The sequence below is a fragment of the Erythrolamprus reginae genome, chromosome 8 (assembly GCF_031021105.1).
Source record: "Erythrolamprus reginae isolate rEryReg1 chromosome 8, rEryReg1.hap1, whole genome shotgun sequence".
Classification (NCBI taxonomy): Eukaryota; Metazoa; Chordata; class Lepidosauria; order Squamata; family Dipsadidae; genus Erythrolamprus; species Erythrolamprus reginae.
Genome location: NC_091957.1, coordinates 932,491 through 953,047, shown reverse-complemented (window position 1 = coordinate 953,047; position 20,557 = coordinate 932,491). Strand labels below are relative to the sequence as shown.

At 45.7% G+C, this 20,557-nt stretch overlaps 1 protein-coding gene across 5 annotated transcripts in view; it reads right to left on the bottom strand.

The window, feature by feature from the left end:
• Positions 1-20,557, bottom strand: part of NACC2 (NACC family member 2) — a 69,223-nt gene that overhangs the window by 32,718 nt on the left and 15,948 nt on the right. The window contains exon 1 of one of the 5 annotated variants that reach the window (XM_070758595.1): positions 17,042-17,061. The exons of 2 other annotated variants lie outside the window; for them this stretch is intronic. The gene's annotated coding sequence lies outside the window, so the exon portion shown is untranslated. Of the gene's footprint in view, positions 1-16,333; positions 16,815-17,041; positions 17,062-20,557 lie in introns of those variants that run through there. 2 more of the 5 variants (XM_070758598.1, XM_070758591.1) reach the window with 2 other exon arrangements.

The window sequence follows — 20,557 nt, the reverse complement described above, 5'->3', positions numbered from 1 at the left end:
TCGTCCCGAGTAAAGGGAGAAAATTGTCCCTTAAATTCTGGAACCACGTTTGTTCCCTGAACGGAGCGACCAGGGCGAGATGAACTGATTTAATTCAATTTAAGCATCCATTTAAAGGCAATAAGGGGTTTGCAACCCTGGGCACCTTCAAAGGCAGGAGAGGGACTCTTGTTTCGCCTAAGATGGCTTCAAACAGCCTGGCTGCAATTCATTTCCCAGACACCTTTTATTGCAAGGGCTCACAAATTAAAAGGAAGATGTTGGAGTAATCATGTCGCCTGCCTGGAATTTACATAACCAATTGACATGCGGGTGTGTGTGTGTGTGTGTGTGTCAGCTTTTCCTCTTTGGCACAGGGGGGGCGCAGGGGCCCCTTTTAAGACATGCAAATGGATTTTAACTCTTCCCTGGTTTTTTTGCAGAGCAAAGGTCATTCCTCAACCTTACAAAAGCAATGCACAGAGGAGAAAATGCAGGGGGATTAGTTATTGTTATTTACTTATTTAATTCTGTTTCCGCATCCCACCACCATGACTCCAAACCAACTCTGAGATGCTCACTATATATGTATGTATGTATGTATGTATGTATGTATGTATGTATGTATGTATGTATGTATGTGTGTGTAGATTGTTCTGAGTTCGGGTTTTGCCCTGTGTAATATTTTGCATGTCTATGCGACGTTTTGGTGAAATCACATTCACCATCATCAGGCTGAAGTTTCAAGCTTCGTGCTGTTGTAAAATGGATATACTGTATATATGTATGTATGTATGTATGTATACTGCACACACACACATATATACAGTGCTCAAAAAAATAAAGGGAACCCTCCAAGAGCAAACCCTAGATCTGAATGAATGAAATACAGTATTCTCATTGAATCCTTTGTTCTGCACGAAGTTGAAGGTGCACCACAGCAGGGGAAATTGATGGTCAATTCGTGTTGCTTCCTAAGTGGACAGTTTGATTTCACAGAAGTTGGATTTACTTGGGAGTTATATTGTGTTAAGGGTTCCCTTTATTTTTTTGAGCAGTGTATATATATAAATACAAATACAATATGATAAAAAGGCCAAATTTGGAGAACTAACTCTGAAGCATCTAACAAAGGAATCAAGCTACCTTGCTCCAAGCTAAATGAAATGTGGCTATAGAGGGGGGGGGGGGGGAGACACACACACATATAAACATCTCCTTGTGGTCTCCCATCCAAGCAAAATCAGATCCAACTCACTTAAGTTTTTGAGAATAAAGTTGGTACTGCCACCTGCCTTGGCTCCAAAGGAACTGGCTTGAGAAGTAAGATTTCACCTGACTATAAATCCTTGTTTTATATAAAACAAGAACAGTTTTTCCTCCCGAACACCATCAAATAATTCCCTCAAACTATTCATTAAGGCTGCATTACTATTAGTCTTCTCATTGTTCCTATCACTCATCTCCTCCCACTTAGGACTGTATGACTGTCACTTGTTGCTTGCATCCTTACGATTTATATTAATATTGATTGTTTCCTGATTGCTTATTTGTACCCTATGACAACCATTAAGTGTTGTATCTCATGATTCTTGACCAATGTCTCTTTTCTTTTATGTACGCTGAGGGCATCTGCACCAAAGACAAATTCCTGGTGTGTCCAATCACACTTGGCCAATAAAGAATTCAATTCTCTTCTCTTCTCTTCCATTAACTTAGAAACCTAGAAGATTAATGGCAGAAAAAGACCTCCTGGTCCATCTAGTCTGCTCTTATACTATTTCTTGTATTTTATCTTAGGATGGATCTATGTTTATCCCAGGCATGTTTACATTCAGTTACTGTGGATTTACCAACCACGTCTGCTGGAAGTTTGTTCCAAGGATCTACTCCTCTTTCAGTCAAATAATATTTTCTCAGGTTGCTTTTGATCTTTCCCCCAACTAACTTCAGATTGTGCCCCCTTGTTCTTGGGTTCACTTTCCTATTAAAAACACTTCCCTCCTGGACCTTATTGAACCCTTTAACATATTTAAATGTTTCAATCATGTCCCCCCTTTCCCTTCTGTCCTCCAGACTCTACAGATGGAGTTCATGAAGTCTTTCCTGATCCGTTTTATGCTTCAGACCTTCCACCCTTTTTGTAGCCCTTGTTTGGACCCCTTCCATTGGATCCATCTCTTTGTGTAGGTGAGGTCTTTCCATTCTATCCCATCCCTCCGACGTCTCAATTTGAGGACTTCCTGCATCATTTCCAAGAGAGTAGTTGGCTCCGGCAAAAGAGATTAATGAAAACCGCAGTGTGAACTTGCAAGAGGGGGGGGGGTGTTACGTGCCTCGGTCCCCCTCCCCCAAGTTCTTTCACAAGCAACCCATTTTCTTCCTCGCCCGTGTAAAACACAGCAGAAATAATTGCGCAGAACCGTTCGGCAAAATTGCACAGGATTGGAGGGGGAAAGAGAGGATAGAGGGACGGTTTTCTGCTTACTTGCACAATTTGTGCCTTTCAACTGTTCCTGCTCCCCCCCCCCCTGTTTGACTCTAGCTGAGAAAACACACACACACACACACACCATCTTTCTACAGCAAAGGGGGCCAGGCGCTTCCAACACCAGGCAGTGTACAAACAGCCATTTAAACGTCGCGAATCTCAAAGGTGGGGAAGAGGCTCCCTGCCTGGAACATCCCCTCTTCCATCTTCTGTCACTTACCTATGCACACCTCTGACAGTTACCTAGGTGCGACACGACCGGAGTGGGGCAGCGGAGGTGTCAGATCCATCACAAAATGACCGGGAACAAACTCAGCCGGAAGGAGACACAGATTCTCCCAAGTTTTTAGAAAAAACATAGAAACATAGAAGACGGACGGCAGAAAAAGACCTCCTGGTCCATCTCGTCTGCCCTTATAATATTCCCTGTACATTTTATCTTAGGGTGGATCTATGTTCATCCCAGGCAGGTTTAATATTCAGTTCCTGTGGATTTTCCAAACACGTCTGCCGGACGTTTGTTCCAAGCATCTACGACTCTTTCAGTCAAATAATATTTTCTCATGTTGCTTCTGATCTTTCCCCCAACTAACTTCAGATTGTGTCCCCTTGTTCTTGTGTTCACTTTCCTGTTAAAAACACTTCCCTCCTGAACCTTATTTAACCATTTCACATATTTAAATGTTTCAATCATGTCCCCCCTTTTTCCTTCTGTCCTCCAGACTAGACAGATGGAGTTCATGAAGTTTTATGCTTAAGACCTTCCACCATTTTTATAGCCCGTCTTTTGACCCGTTCAATTTGATCCATCTCTTTTTGTGGGTCAGGTCTCCAGAACTGGACACCGTATTATTCCAAATGGGGTCTCCCCAGCGCTCTATACAGTGGGATCACCATCTCCCTCTTCCTGCTTGTTATACCTCTAGCTATGCAGCCAAGCCTTCTACTCGCTTTCCCTACGGCTTGACCGCACTTTTCACCCATTTGGAGACGGTCAGAAATCACGACCCCTAAATTCTTTTTCTGTAGGACATCAAGTAAGACTCACACACAAGACACATGTTGGTCATTTCTAGCCCTGATATGTTTTGTTATACCACACCTGAGAACCTGCTGATCGCACCTTTCCAGCCAGCAACCAAGGCAGAGGTGGCCCCCCCACCCCCCCAATCACACTCATTACTTTGGGATCAGCCGCTGCGGCTGCGAAAATAATTTCTCACCCTGAGAGGAGAAGGCGCAGGCTGTTAGCAAAACAATGAGGACTAGGGAAACTCTGCAGGGCCTTCACACCAAAAAGAGCAGCCCCTTTCCCTCCTCGTCCTCCACCAACATTTTTGGAAAGGAGAAAGGAGGGCGACCTGGGCAGGCTCTGCTCCTCTAAGCTGTCCATATCGAAAAGTCCCACTGCAACCACGGTCCTTGCTGGAATTCTTGCAGGTCCATCAAGTCTGCCCCTATAGTATTTCCTGTATTTGATCTGAGGATGGATCTATGTTTATCCCAGGCAGGTTTACATTCAGTTCCTGTGGATTGACCAACCACGTCTGCTGGAAGTTTGTTCCAAGCATCTACGACTCTTTCAGTCAAATAATATTTTCAACTAACCTCAGATTGTGCCCCCTTGTTCTTGGGTTCACTTTCCTATTAAAAACACTTCCCCTCCTGAACCTGATTTAACCCTTTCACATATTTAAATGTTTCAATCATGTCCCCCCTTTCCCTTCCATCCTCCAGACTAGACAGGTGGAGTCCATGAAGTCTTTCCTGATCAATTTGATGCTTAAGTCTTTCTAAGAAATGCTAAGTATTCTAAGAAGTGATTTCATAATAATTAGGCACACCACAGACAGAATAAAAGAATTGGAAGGGACCTTGGAGGTCTTCTAGACTAGAGATCCTATACGAGCTGTTTTCAACCTGTAGGTCATGACCCCTTTAGAGGTTCGAACGACCCTTTCACCGGGGTCACCTAAGACTATCAGAAAAAAATAATATTTCTGATGGTCTTAGGAACCGAGACACAGCTCCTCCAGTGCATGAGAAGGAAAACTGGTAGTGAGTTAAGTTGAAACCCACCCTCGAATTTCCTAATAATTGTATTACAGTATTTTATGGTTTGGGGGGCCACCACAGCATGAGGAACTGTATTAAAAAAATAGTACAATAGTACAATAATAAAAAAAGAAGTCGAACATCAACAGTAGATTAAAACCCCATTATAACCCTAACGGACCAGTTATAAAGCCCCCCCCCAAATCCATTCCTGCAGCCAAGTTGAAGACCCTCAAGAGTTGCTCTTAGCATCACGAAAGGATGGAGAACCGAAAAGCCCAATGTGGAAGCATTAGCACAGTGTTTCCCAACCTTGGCCACTTGAAGATATTTGGACTTCAACTCCCAGAATTCCCCAGCCAGCATTCGCTATGGAGACAGGGCATTCGCTGGCTGGGGAATTTTGGGAGTTGGTCCAAATATCTTCAAGTGGCCAAGGTTGGGAAACACTGCATTAGCAACGCACCTTCTGAATTGCATTACAACCTGCAAGATTGCGTCCTAGATAACAACTTATTTTAAGATGTCACTTTTCTTCTCACCTCGCCTTCAAGCTGCTGTCTTCAACCAGGGCAAGACCTACATTCCTTTCTCCGCAGTCACCTCCCCGAATCTCAAGGAAGCTTTGAAATGGATGCCAGGAGTTCTCCCCCACACCCCGAGACCCTCTGATTTACTCCAGGGTAAAGATAAGGAAGGGCTTTCTTGTGTTTAGGACTTAAGAAGAGTCATCCTGTTACCATAACAAGAGGAAGTGACTTGGCCTTTGATAAGCTAAATGCCTACGTGGGTTTTACAAGGTTATCTCTGTCTTTGGAAAAACCTCCTAACCTTCCACTTCTTTTGTGGTGATCCTACAATCAATTATTCAATCAGCCCCCGTCCTTTGGAATTCGGGGTAGTTTACCAATGATCTGAACAAGGGAAGTATTGATCTTGGCTTATCAAGGAGACCAGTTTCTGCATCTCTTTGCAGACTTTTTAGATGTTGAGTTTTTCACATCTGGGTTAACACATAGAACAAATGTATATCGCAACTGGATTAACAAATGTAGTTTGCTATGCTTCACCCAGATTTTAACTCCTTGTGCAAAATGCTTCACCCAGATTAGAAACATAGAAACATAGAAGACTGACGGCAGAAAAAGACCTCCTGGTCCATCTAGTCTGCTCTTATACTATTTCCTGTATTTTATCTTACAATGGATATATGTTTATCCCAGGCACGTTTAAATTCAGTTACTGTGGATTTACCAACCATGTCTGCTGGAAGTTTGTTCCAAGGATCTACTACTCTTTCAGTGAAATAATATTTTCTCACGTTGCTTTTGATTCTACTTCCTTGTGCAAAATCCTTCACCCAGATTCTAGCTCCTTGTGCAAAAAAACATTTTTTTAAAAAGTATTTATATATTGATTATTTTACACGTAAATTGGGGGTCATAACCAATACATCTTCCTCCTCCTACCCCCCCCCCAATAACCCTGGGTGGTGGGTTGGCTGAGAGAGAGAATGGGCAAGTTGACTTTTATGCCTAAAGCAAGACTATAATTCCTGTCTCCTGGTGCTTGAGTTAAAGTCACCCAGCCCGTTTCCTGCCTAAAATGGGACTAAAACTCCCGGTCGTCTGGTGACTGACCCAAAATCGCCCACCTGGTTTTAAAACAGAACGAGAACTCCCGTCTCCTGGTGATTGGCCCAAAGTCACCCACCTGGCCTTTGTGCCTAAGGCAAGACTAGAATTCACTTTCAGCCATTTTCCAGCCTTAGCCACTTGAACCTACGGGCTCTTTTCGATTGTGTGAAGGCAGCCGAAGGTATCAAATGGGCAGGAGAAGAGATAAGCAGAGGAGGAAAGTATTACTTGCAATAATGATCCTTAGAGCAGTGTTCCCCAACCTTGGCCACTTGAAGATATCTGGACTTCAACTCCCAGAATCCTCCAGGCAGGATTCGCTGGCTGGGGAATTCTGGGAGTTGAAGTCCAAATATCTTCAAGTGGCCAGGGTTGGGAAACACTGCCTTAGAGTACTACAAAACCCACTTTTCCATGCGGGCTTAACCTCTTTTTTTTCTCCTTGCACCTATTCCACTGCAAGCTTTGCTCTCCGAAGCAAACTGCCCACTTCACAGCTTCACACTGCGAGAAAACGTGTTACTTAAAAAAAAAAAATCGAATTCATCACGCAAAGTATATTTTCTTTTTTAACCCACCCACAGAAGATCCCCACGGTATGGTATCCCATAATAATAGCACAGGGAGCTCCACCAGGGTCAGGGCAAAAGTTAAAGAACCCGGCAGTGGAGGAGGCAAAAGGCCGGTGGAGAGACAATGTCTCAACAGCAATAAAGGCCGGATAATGCAGACGGCATTAACATTTTAATTGTTATGCTTCTTTTTAATCTCCTCTCGCGCTGGCGACTTTGCAGGCTTTAAAAAAAACACACACACAAGGAGAGGGGGAAACTGCTGAGATCAAAAGAACAGCCAACAACCTCTCATAAAACCTGAATTTTAACTCTTTTAAGAATTGAGAGGAGCACACCAGTTGAGGTGTATAAAAAGGGGGACTCTGAGTTCCTGAAAGCCCCAGCAAAGGCAGAGAGCTGGAAGGGACCCTGGGGGGTCCTCTAGTCCAACCCCGTTATAGGAGACTGTACAAATGGCTATCCAACCCCTTCTTAAAAGCTTCCAATGATAGAAACATAGAAGTCTGATGGGAGAAAAAGACCTCCTGGTCCATCTAGCCTGCCCTTATACTATTTCCTGTATTTTGTCTTAGGATGGATCTGTGTTTATCCCAGGCAGGTTTACATTCAGTTACTGCGGATTTATCTACCACGTCTGCTGGAAGTTTGTTCCAAGGATCTACTACTCTTTCAGTCAAATAATATTTTCTCACGTTGCTTCTGATCTTTCCCCCAACTAACTTCAGATTGTGTCCCCTTGTTCTTGTGTTCACTTTCCTATTAAAAACACTTCCCTTCTGAACCTTATTTAACCCTTTCACATCTTTAAATGTTTCGATCATGTCCCCCCTTTCCCTTCTGTCCTCCAGACTAGACAGATTGAGTTCATGAAGTCTTTCCTGATACGTTTTATGCTTGAGACCTTCCACCATTCTTGCAGCAGAGGGTCTCCTACCTGAGCAGGGGGCCGGACTAGCAGACCTCGAAGGTCCCTTCCAGCTGTATTCTGATTGACCGATTGGTTCCACGCTAGGAACAACTGCTTAGCTCCCTTGAATCTACGAGGGTTGCCCAGAAAGTAATGCACCACGTTTTCTTTTCTTCCACAATTATTTATTGAACACAATGAAGCTTATACACAAGAAAGAAGGATGTTTCTTCTACACTCCCTATTTTCCCATGTCATCTCCGTCCCGTTCTATCGCCTTCCTCCAGCGAGACACAAGGGCGTGAATGCCCTGTCGGTACCACTCCTGGTTCTGGTCATGAAGCCATTTCTGCACTGCAGTGGCCTCCCCCTCTGTGCCCAGCGACTAACCGTATTTCTGTCGAGTGCGGATTCTCCATCTACACAAACGTTGGTGAATGTTCCCAACAGTTTATTTCTCTGCAGTGAGAAATTCAATGATGACTGCTGCTTGTAACATACATCACTTGCAGACGCCATTTCGAAACACGGCTGCAGCTACGCTCTCTCGTCTGAAGAGATGCAAAATTTACACACGCACTCCTGACAATTCAAATAATGTATATCTAAAGTTTTGCATTCGTGCCGTTACTGTAGGCTGAGAAAAAAACAATGTGGTGCGTTACTTTCTGGGCGACCCTCATATGATTCCTTGGAATCTCACAGCATCACAAGAACCAGATCACCAGTTTGGAAAGAAATCCTTCAGGATCCTGTTTCCAATTGCTCACCAGACGTGACTTATGCTCATCACCCCCCGGTCTTCCTCTTTGTCTTTTCCGAATTTGCCCAACGATCTTAACCAATTCCGCACGGCAGTTCAGCCAATTAAGGAAAGAAGGGAGGTTGATGCGCCACACATGCGGAGGCAGAGCTTGGCTTTCAACCATGGCTAAGCAACGGGGTGATTCCCACAGTTGTTAAGCGAATCATGCATGCATTAAGCGGATGGGGCTTGTATCCTTACGATTTACATTAATATGGATTGTTTCCTGATTTCTTATTTGCACCCTATGACAATCATTAAGTGTTGGACCTCATGCTTCTCGACAAACATATCTTTTCTTTAAGGCACACTGAGAGCATCTGCACCAAAGACAAATTCCTTGTGGGTCCAATTATACTTGGCCAATAAAATTCTATTCTATTCTATTCTATTCTATTCTATTCTATTCTATTCTGGACAAATGTCTCTTTTCTTTTATCTACACTGAGAGCATCTGCACCAAAGACAAATTCCTTGTGGGTCCAATTATACTTGGCCAATAAAATTAAAGTCTATTCTATTCTATTGTATTCTGGACAAATGTCTTTTTTCTTTTGTGTACACTGAGAGCATCTGCAACAAAGACAAATTCCGTGTGGGTCCAGTTACACTTGGCCAATAAAATTCAATTCAATTCAATTCAACTCAATTCTATTCTAACCTTTAAAGGCTCCAGGGCCAAAAGCAAAGCAAAACCCATGAATGCCTCCAAAGATTGGGGGGGGGGGCTTTGGATGGGGGGCTTCATTGGTTTCGGACCTACGCCCTGCCTTCTGTCTCCCCCCCCCCCCGGCCTCCCAAACAGGGCAGCTCTTCGATGAACACAAGGCCTGGCTGGTTTTCTGTTTAGTGGAGAGACGGGTGTGAATAACGGGATCTCCTTATGAAGGCCTATATATGGTCATCTGAAGAGAAGCCCAGCTCTTTCCCTGGTAAGACCAGTCTCAAACTCCCCAGCAAATGCCCCAGGTTGGGTGGGGTCGGGTGAGGGGACAGGATAAAAACATTTAAATATGTGAAAGGGTTCAATACGGTTCTGGAGGGAAGTAGTTTCAATAGAGAAGTGAACCCAAGAACAAGGGGCCACAATCTGAGGTCAGTTGGGGGAAAGATCAGAAGCAATGGGAGAAAATATTACTTTACTAAAAGAGTAGTAGATGCTTGGAACAAACTTCCAGCAGACGTGGTTGGTCAATCCACAGAAACTGAATTTAAACATGCCTGGGATAAACACAGATCCATCCTAAGATAAAAGACAGGAAATAGTATAAGGGCAGACTAGATGGACCATGAGGTCTTTTTCTGCCGTCAGTCTTCTATGTTTTTATGTTTCTAAGCAATGTGAGAAAATATTATTTGACGGAAAGAGTAGTAGATGCTTGCAGCAAACTTCCAGCAGACGTGGTTGGTCAATCCACAGTCACTGAATTTAAGCATGCCTGGGATAGACATAGATCCCTCCTAAGATAAAATATAAGGGCAGACTAGATGGAGCATGAGGTCTTTTTCTGCCGTCAGTCTTCTATGTTTCTATGTAATGGTTTATGTGTCTGATCAGTCCATTACTATTACCGCTCATGTTTAACGCTGTTTTTGAGTTGTTTTGTGGGTATATTTTCCCTCTAAAACTATAAATGAGCATCAGCCAAGTGAGAATGTGGATAATAATTTCAGAAACAAAGCTGCCTGCAGCAGCCTGAGAAGCATATTTTGCCAGTGATCTCACTGGAAACCTGGCAGGGCGCGAGATGTGCTTCGAAAAGGCAGAGCAGGCTTGTCAAAAGACGCGTCACTTGGAAACCGAAGTGGGAAGGAAAAAACACACACCACATTGGGTGGCCTGCGGCGCCAATCCCTGGGACGGCATCGCGGGTTCTGCATCGTTTTGGCTTTGCAGCCCCAGTTAGCAACCCCCCCCCCCCGCAAACGAAGATAATAAACTATCAAGGTGGATGAATTGTCTCGGAGGAAAGTGGAACCCACAGAAAGATTAAACGTCCCCCTCCCCAAATTCTCCCAGGCTTCACTTTCTCCGTTGACACGCACGCACACACACACACACACACACACACAAAACCCTTGCAGATTTTAAGTGAGGCCACCATTCATTCTCTCTAGAGCCATTAAGAGCTCCTGCTTTGCCAACTTTAAAATAGGTGGAATTCAATACACCCAGTTTTGGAAACTTTGGAGAAAGTAGAGGCATTTTTCCTTTGAGAGTGAGGGTCCTTTGCTGCCGGGTGTTTTCATGCAGACATTTCATTACCTAACTGGGTAACTACATCAATGCTGCCAGGGAATGTGGAGTTTGCAGAGTGGAGGGGGGTGGGGGAGGACTGTGTACCTCTACCTAAGAAGGCCTCTACTGACAAACATTTCTAGATAAGAACCGGGTGGGTTTTTTGCCTCTTCTCAAGAACCATTTTCCACTTACAAACCGGAGCCACTGAAACTGTAATCGGAAAAGGCAGGGAGAAGCCTCCGTGGGGCTTCTCCCAAGAAACTCCTGGAAGGAAACAGGGCCGGAAAAGGCAGGGAGAAGCCTCTGTGGGGCCTCTCTAGGAATCTCCCGGGAGGAAACAGGGCCGGAAAAGGCGGGGGGAAGCCTCCGTGGGGCCTCTCTAGGAATCTCCTGGGAGGAAACAGGGCCGGAAAAGGCAGGGAGAAGCCTCTGTGGGGCCTCTCTAGGAATCTCCTGGGAGGAAAGAGGGCTGGAAAAGGCGGGGAGAAGCCTCCATGGGGCCTCTCTAGGAATCTCCCGGGAGGAAACAGGGCCGGAAAAGGCGGGGGGAAGCCTCCGTGGGGCCTCTCTAGGAATCTCCCGGGAGGAAAGAGGGCCGGAAAAAGCGGGGAGAAGCCTCCGTAGGGCCTCTCTAGGAATCTCCTGGGAGGAAACAGGGCTGGAAAAGGCAGGGAGAAGCCTCTGTGGGGCCTCTCTAGGAATCTCCTGGGAGGAAACAGGGCCGGAAAAGGTGGGGAGAAGCCTCCGTGGAGCCTCTCTAGGAATCTCCCGGGAGGAAACAGGGCTGGAAAAGGCAGGGAGAAGCCTCCGTGGGGCCTCTCTAGGAATCTCCCGGGAGGAAACAGGGCCGGAAAAGGCGGGGGGGAGCCTCCGTGGGGCCTCTCTAGGAATCTCCTGGGAGGAAACAGGGCCTCCACCCTCCCTGTGGTTTCCCCAATCACACACATTATTGGCTTTTACATTGATTCCTATGGGGAAAATGGCTTCTTCTTACAAACTTTTCTACTTAAGAACCTGGTCACAGAATGAATTCAGTTCGTAAGTAGAGGTCCCACAGTATTCTTTTTTTAAAAAAAAACCCACTATACTAACAGCATTTAAATAACTCAATAACTCATCTTTGGTTTACAAAGGGTTTTGCTGGATGTCTACCTGAATCATGTTTACAAAGGGTTTGGGACAAAGTTATTAGTGGTTCTTGCAAAATCCTTCGAGATTTTATTAACCTTTGAAATGAAGTGGAATTGGCCTTGACTGCTGCTGAAAAGATTGAACAGTTTTTGGGGAAAATATACCTCAAGCTAACCCTGGTGCAACTGTGAGCAAGGCTATTGAGTTTTTGATTTATGTCTGTTTCCTGCTCCAAAATCTGTAATTAAGGACTGTGTATTCTCCATGCTCTCCGAGGGGGGGGGGGGTTTCTTGCTACCTAATGTTATTTTTTAGGGGGGGCCCCCACTACTTTTAATTCGCATCCAGATGCCTTTCACATCTTTGGATGCAAAATATTTATTCCTGCTGGAACTTTTTGCAGGACAGAGGGGAACTATTTTGCTCGAGCTCTGGAATATCAATTCCACCCTGACCGGAACAGCCCGTAAATTCCATTCCGTTGACCAAAAAACCCAACTGCAACAGCTCTTTAATATTTCAGCTTGCAAGGTAAAAGCATGTACCCGAGCATCCATTACCCAGGCCACAAGGCAACCGTTGGACAGTGGCCAGAGCTTCAATTCGCCCGGCTTTGCAAAAGGCCTCCTGAAGGATTCCAATTAAACGGAGCAATGTGCAACGGACACGTCATTTTTAAGTGCTCCTGTACTCGTCCGTTGGCGCACGCACCCTCACGTAGAGAAGTTCAGTGTGTACTCTTGGTGTAGAGCTCTTTCACTGGAGAAGCTGAGCCAGTTGAACACAAACCTCGCGGGACGGCAAATGCAATTTCTTTAACCGCAGCATGTTCAAAAACACACTCAGACCAGGAGAAATGCAGAGGTGAGGTGGAGGGGCACTTGGAGGTCTTCTAGTCCAACCCCCTGCTTGGGTAGGAAACCCTACACTACTTCAGACAGATGGTTATCCAACATCTGCTTAAAAGCTTCCAGTGTTGGAGCATTCACAACTTCTGGAGGCAACTTCTGTTCCACTGATTAATTGTTCTGATTGTCGGGAAATTTCTCCAAAGTTCTAAGTTGCTTCTCTCCTTGTTTAGTTTCCACCCATTGCTTCTTGTTCTGCCCTCAGGTGCTCTGGAGAATAGCTTCCCTCTTCTTTGTGGCAACCCCTGAGATATTGGAATAGTAGAATAACAGAGTTGGAAAGGACCTTGAAGGTCTTCTAGTCCAACCCCGTTTAGGCAGGAGTTTGCGAAAGACAAGGAGGGTGGGGCAATCCTAATCTCTGGGGGGGGGCTGGTTCCAGAGGGTCGGGGCCGCCACAGAGAAGGCTCTTCCCCTGGGTCCCACCAGACGACATTGTTTAGTCGACGGGACCCGGAGAAGGCCAACTATGTGGGACCTAATCGGGCGCTGGGATTCGTGTGGCAGAAGGTGGTCTTGGAGATATTATAACTGTGCTTATGATACAACTGCAAGTAGCCCCCATTTAGGGAGGGCAACTCAGTCACTAAGTGATGGGGCAACTGTGCTTTATGATGTAATTTCATTTTTTTGTTTGCTTTACAGACTTTGGAGGTAGCAAATCTGAGGATGGGCATAAAATTATGTGTCTGTGACTGTCTTTAAGGGCAAGAATGTATTGCCTCTGCATATACAGTATTTATATGTACATACACTGCTCAAAAAAGATAAAGGGAACCCTTAAATGAACACAATATAACTCCAAGTCAATCAAACTTCTGTGAAATCAAACTGTCCCCTTAGGAAGCAGCAGTGATGGACCATCAGTTTCACCTGCTGTTGTGCACATTCAACTCTGTACAGAACAAAGTATTGAATGAGAATATTTCATTCATTCAGATCTAGGGTGTTTTTCTTGGAGTGTTCCCTTGATTTTTTTGAGCCGTATATTATTCTAAATAAATGTATCTTACTGCAGAGTAACTATGTATTTGCAAATTAATTCATAAATACACTTAGAAACAGTAGGCTTAAATGCGGAGTGAGTCAGGGGAAATAGTTGACCAATAGCATTTCTTTTCTTTCTTTCCTGTTCTTTTATCTTTCCCTTTTTCTCTCTTTTCATTCTTTTTATCATGCATAAATTCAGTCAAGGCTTAAGTGATAACTGGGTAATTAAATAAGAACGAATGATAGTAAATATACTTAATTGATTTAGAATGTATATGGAAAAAAGAATGGTAGACTCCTGAAGTTAGTTGGGGGAAAGATCAAAAGCAACATGAGAAAATATTATTTCACTGAAAGAGTAGTAGATGCTTGGAACAAACATCCAGCAGACGTGACTGGTAAATCCACAGGAACTGAATTGAAACCTGCCTGGATAAACATAGATCCATCCTAAGATAAAATACAGGAAATAGTCTAAGGGCAGACTAGATGGACCAGGAGGTCTTTTTCTGCCGTCAGACTTCTATGTTTCTATGTTTCTATGAAATGTAAGCCTAAAATTTCGCAATAGAAAATAAAATAAAATAAGGGCAAGCAGTCGCTAAACGAGGCAGTTGCTAAGCAAGGGCCGCTTGGACTGCGCCAGACTCTGGCTCTGGCCTAGCAGTGGATGGAGTGGAGCCAGACTGAGGCTGAAAGGGCTGAGTTCACAACATCCCATTAAAGCTTCATGTGATTTCCTGGGTTTTATGCTGGACGAAGTCAGTCAATGCGACTGGGAGGCTGCAGCCGGAGGGTGAATCGGGGTTAAGCCAACCCTGGATTCATGGCAGCACCAGCTCCAGAGTGGGAAGGGGAGCATCCCTAAGAAAGACCCCAATTTATTTTAGAGTGGTGTACAGTGGAACCTCTACCTGAGAACGCCTCTACTTACGAACTTTTCTAGATAAAGACCAGGTGTTCAAGATTTTTTTGCCTCTTCTCAAGAACCATTTTCCACTTACAAACCCCAGCCTCTGAAACTGTAACCAGAAAAGGCAGGGAGAAGCCTCCGTGTGGGCCTCTCTAGGAAGCTCTAGGAGGAAACAGGGCCAGAAAAGGCGGGGAAGCCTCTGTGGGACCTCTCTAGGAAGCTCCTAGGAGGAAACAGGGCCAGAAAAGGCGGGGAGAAGGCTCCGTGGGGCCTCTCTAGGAAGCTCCTAGGAGGAAACAGGGGCGGAAAAGGCAGGGAGAAGCCTCCGTGGGGCCTCTCCAGGAATCTCCTGGGAGGAAACAGGGCCGGAAAAGGCAGGGAGAAGCCTCCGTGGGACCTCTCTAGGAAGCTCCTAGGAGGAACAGGGCCGGAAAAGGCGGGGGGAAGCCTCCGTGGGGCCTCTCTAGGAATCTCCTGGAAGGAAACAGGGCCTCCACCCTCCCTGTGTTTTCCCCATTATTTGCTTTTCCATTGATTCCTATGGGAAAAAATTGCTGCTTCTTACAAACTTTTCTACTTAAGAACTTTGTCACGGAACGAATGAAGTTCCTAAGTGGAGGGGCCACTGTATTTCACGTGGCACACGGAGATGAAGCTTAAAACTACAATTAAGCACCAACATTTCTGCTGGTACCCGAGACAGGGGTTAAGTGAATTTTGCTCCACTTTGCGACCTTCCTTGCTAGTTGTTAAACAAATCACTGCAGTTGTTAACATGGTTAGTAAACTCTGGCTTTCCCACTGAGTTTGCCGGGGGGGGGGGGGGGGACACTGCAACCAACTGTCATAGATACGAATCAGCTTGCCGAGGGTCTGACCTCTAATCAGGGGACCATGCAGCCACTTTAATCAGGTGACCAGTATGAAAAATGATGGTGAATCATGTTGTCGTAACTTTGAACAGTCCCCGAATGGACGGTTGTAATTTGAGAACTACCTGCATAACAAGACCTAATTCCCATCAGTAGAGAAGGAGGGGGGGGAGGAAGAGAGACAGAGAGAGGAAGGGAGGGCGAAGGAAAGGGCAGATAACAGGGGAGGGGAGAAGAGAAGAGGGAAGGAAAGAAGTAAGGAAGGGAAGAAAGAAGAAGGAAGGAAAGAAGAAAGAAGGAAAGAAAGAAAGAGGAAGGAAGGGTGGTAGAGGAAGGAAGAGGAAGAAAGGAAGAGAAAGGAAGGGTGGAAGGAAGGAAGGGAAAGAAAGAAAGAAGAAAGAAAGAAGAAGGATAAAAGGAAGGAATAAAGAAAGAAAGGAAGAGGAAGAAAGAAGAAAGAAAGAAGGAAGGGCTTATACTTTGCTCCCCTCTCAGGGGAGGAAGAGGAAGGAGGGAGGGAGAACTGGGCAAAAGCAGTAAGGGGGGGGGGGGGAGGAAGGACTTTTCGGACTTCAACACCCCCCTTTCTCCTTTCATGCGGGAAAAAGCGGAGCCGGCAAAGGGGGGGGGGGCTGAACTTCAGAGCCGGGGCAGCCCGAGACCTGCCGGGGGGGGGGAGGCGGCGGCTCAAGCCAAGAGGGGAGGGGAGCCAAGGGGGAGAAGCCCCTGCGGGGTCCAGTGCACCGCAGACCACCACCACCACCCTCGCCCAGAGCCTGCTTGTCCTCGGCGCCCCTTCCCCGGGCTTGGCGGGGCGGCTGCTCTTACCGGTCCCGGGGAGCGGCCGGCGGTCCTTCCCGTCCTCCTCCCGGCTGGCGGCAGGAAGTGATTCCCGCGGCCGGCAGGGGACGGCCGAGCCTTTGGGGGGGGGACTGAGACGGGGCGGAGCCCGGAGCCCCCTCCTCCCTGCGTCGGGACTACAAAGCCCCTCCTCCCCGGCCTCCCCCCTCCTCCGGGGGAAGGACCCCTCGCCGCTCTGTCAAGGGAGGGGGGTCTTGGCTCAGCCTCCCCCCGGAAGAGGACACTTGCCAGCCGTGGGGAAAAGGGCTTTCGTTCTTTCTTTCTTTCTCTTCCTTTCTCCTTTCCACCCTTCCTTCCTTCCTCTTTCTTTTTTCCTCTTCCTTCCTTCCTTTCTTCCACCCTTCCTTCCTCTTCCTTTCTCTGTCCCTCTCTCTCTCTCTTTCTCTTCCTTCCTTCCACCCTTCCTTTCAACTATTTATACTTTTATTATCATTTTGTTCTCATTTTTATGTTGTAACCCAACTTGAGTCTACAGAGAAAGGTGGCTTAGAAGTCCAAACAAACACACACACACACACACACTGGTGACATTCCGGTAACCCTGGAAGCGGGTTTGTAATCACGGAGCCACATCTACCTGCGATTCTTCTCCCTGTCATAAATTACCCGGAGACAAAGGGGGCAGGTGGGGCAGGTGGCAGGTTTACTCAGAGCTGGACGTGTCTCAACACGCACCTGGAAGAAACGGCTCCCTCGCTCAGCCCGGGACCAAGCTCGGCACAAACGCCTGGCGGATCTACTCTCCATTCCGGTTAAATATTAGACGGGGGTTATTGTGTTGGGCTAAACTACGCGGGGTTGTCATGCCACAAAACTCTGTGACAACACCTTGATCTTCTCTGCCGCCAGTGGGACGGGTTTGTATGCCAACCTTGGAAACAAAGCCCCAATCCCACTGTTCAAAAGGCAAAGCAAAGCCCCCCCCCCCCAAAAAAAAGAGAGAGAGAAAGCTACGAGCTTTATTTTGGTCATTCAATGGGTGACGAAGATACATAATGTGGCCCTCTCACACTTTTTAGAAACATAGAAACATAGAAGATTGATGGCAGAACAAGCCCTCCTGGTCCATCTAGTCTGCCCTTGTACTATTTCCTGTATTTTATCTTAGGATGGATCTATGTTTATCCCAGGCATGTTTAAGCTCAGTGACTGTGGATTCTTCCTTCCTTCCTTCCTTCCTTCCTTCCTTCCTTCCTTCCTTCCTTCCTTCCCTTTCTTTCCGTCCTTCATTCATAGAAACATAGAAGATTGATGGCAGAACAAGCCCTCCTGGTCCATCTAGTCTGCCCTTGTACTATTTCCTGTATTTTATCTTAGGATGGTTCTATGTTTATCCCAGGCATGTTTCAATTCAGTGACTGTGGATTTACCAACCAAGTCTGCTGGAAGTTTGTTCCAAGCCTCTACTACTCTTTGAGTCAAATAATATTTTCTCATGTGGCTTTTGATCTTTCCTCCAACTAACCTCAGATTGTGTGCCCTTGTTCTTGTGTTCACTTTCCTCTTAAAAACACTTCCCTCCTGGACCTTATTTAACCCTTTAATATATTTAAATGTTTCAATCATGTCCCTCCATTCCCTTCGGTCCTCCAGGCTACACAGAGGGATATGATCGGAAACACTTAAATACGTTAAAGGGTTAAATAAAGGTTCAGGAGGGAAGTGTTTTTCATAGGAAAGTGAACCCAAGAACAAGGGGCCCACAACATGAGGTCAGTCGGGGGAAAGATCAGAAGCAACGTGATAAAATGTTATTTGACTGAAAGAGTGGAAACCATACGAGGAACGATTGCAGAATTGGGTCTCCTAAAAAGAAGGACCAAGGATGAGGCGATAGCAGCCTTCCAATATTTGAGGGGGCTGCCACAAAGAAGATTTGGGGTCAGCCCCTTCTCCAAAGCACCAAAAGACAAGAATCTGCAGAGGGAAAGGAACCAGAGGAGCAACCTAGAACTTAGGAGACATGTCCTATGGAATAGCTCGCTTTCAAAAGAGGTGGGTGCTCCATCGCTGAAGGCCTTCAAGAAAAAGCCCTTTGTCTGGAATGCTGCAGCGTCCCCTGTCCGAGAAGGGGGTTGGACTAGCAGACCTCCGGGGTCCCTTCCAGACCTGGGAGTCTACGCTTTATTCAGGAAGCACGGCTAACGTCCAGGAGGGGGGAGGTTTACTGCAGGAATTTGCTTTTCAATCTCTGGAACAAAGTCACCAAACGACGGAAAAGATCATATGATGCTTCAAAAAGGAAAAAAAAAAGAGCCCAGGGCTTTAGAAATTTAATTAACACCTTGCCTTAGCGGGGAATGGAAATAAAGGCATTGCAAAGTAACAAGTGTTTTGAAATATTTTTGCATTTACATTGAGGGGAAAGGATGGTCTAGATCAGTGATTTTCAACCTTTTTTGAGCCGCGGCACATTTTTTACATTTACGAAACCCTGAGGCACATTGAGCAGGGGGGGGGGGGGGGGCTAAAAAAAGTTTGGACAAAAAAATTCTCTCTCTCTCTTCCTCCCCTTCACTCTATTTCTTTCTCCCTCCCTCTTTCTCTCACTTCCTTCCTTTCTTTCTCTCTCTCTCCATCCCTCTTTCTTTCTCTTCCTTCCTCTTTTTTGCTCTTTCTCTCTCCCTCTCTCCCTCCCTCCCTTTTTCTCCTTCCCTCCCTCTCTTTCTCTCTCTCTCTTGCTTTCTCTCTCTCTCTCTCTCTTGCTCTCTCTCTTGCTCTCTCTCTCTCTCTTGCTTTCTTTCTCTCTCTCTTGCTTTCTTTCTCTCTTTCTTTCTTTCTCTCTTGCTTTCTTTCTGAGCTTCGCGGCACACCTGACCATGTCTCGCCGCGCACACTAGTGTGCCACGGCACACTGGTTGAAAAACACTGGTCTAGATTCACTGAGGCAGGGCCAGGGTTTTGATGGTATTCATTCTACGTCTTGGGGTCATCCATGGTCACGCCCAGCCCAGTTGGCTTCCTAGACTGGACTTCTCTTTGCTCACTAGGACCAAGAGGCAGCTTGGCCTAGTGCAGTGTTTCCCAACCTTGGCAACTTGAAGATATCTGGACTTCAACTCCCAGAATTCCCCAGCCAGCGAATGTAAGCCAAGTGGGTGATTTTGGGCCAATCACCAGACGGTGTGTTCTAGTCCCACCTCAGGCGTGAAAGCCAATTGGGTGAGCCAATCAGCGTACGATGCAGGAGTTCTATTCCCGCCTTAGCCGTGAAAGACAGCTGGCTGACCTTTGACCCGTCCCTCTGTCTCAATCCAGCCCACCTCGTAGGGTCGGTGTTTTAAGGAAAAGAGGAGGAGGAAGGTATGTTGGCTATCTATCTATCTATCTATCTATCTATCTATCTATCTATCTATCTATCTATCTATCTATCTATCTATCTACCTACCTACCTACCTACCTTCCTATCTATTTAATTAAAATTTCTTTCTTTTTTCTTTTTAAAATAACCTTTATTAGGTTTCCACATATAAAAATAGAAAAAAAAACCCAATTTAAACAAACAAAACATACAAAGAAAAAAAGAAAGAAAAATGAAAGAAAATGAATTTTTTATATAAATGATTAAATAATTTAAATAACTATTTAATTTTCTAAGCCGCCCTTCTTAAGCCGTCTTGAGTTATTTATCAAACAATACAGGATGGTATCAACATGTGAAGCGTTAATACCACTTTACAAGGTCTTGGTAAGGCCACGCTTACAATCCTGCATCCAGTTTTGGTCGCCACGATGCAAAAAGGATGTTGAGACTCTAGAAAAAGTGCAGAGAAGAGCAACAAAGATGATGAGGGGACCGGAGGCTAAAACATATTGCAGGAACTGGGCATGGCTAGTTTAATGAAAAGAAGGACCAGGGGAGACAGGATAGCAGCCTTCCAATATCTCAGGGGTTATTGCCACAAAGAAGAAGGAGTCAAGCTATTCTCCAAGGCACCTGAGGGTAGAACAAGAAGCAATGGGTGGAAACTAAACAAGGAGAGAAGCAACTGAGAACAAAGGAGAAATTTCCTGACAGTCGGAATGGTTGACCAGTGGAACAGCTTGCCACCAGAAGTTGTGAATGCTCCAACACTGGAAGTGTTTAAGAAGATGTTGGATCACCATCTGTCTGAAGTGGTGCAGGGTTTCCTGCCTAAGCAGGGGGTCCTTTCCAACTATTGTTATTGTTATCATTGTAACTTACAACAG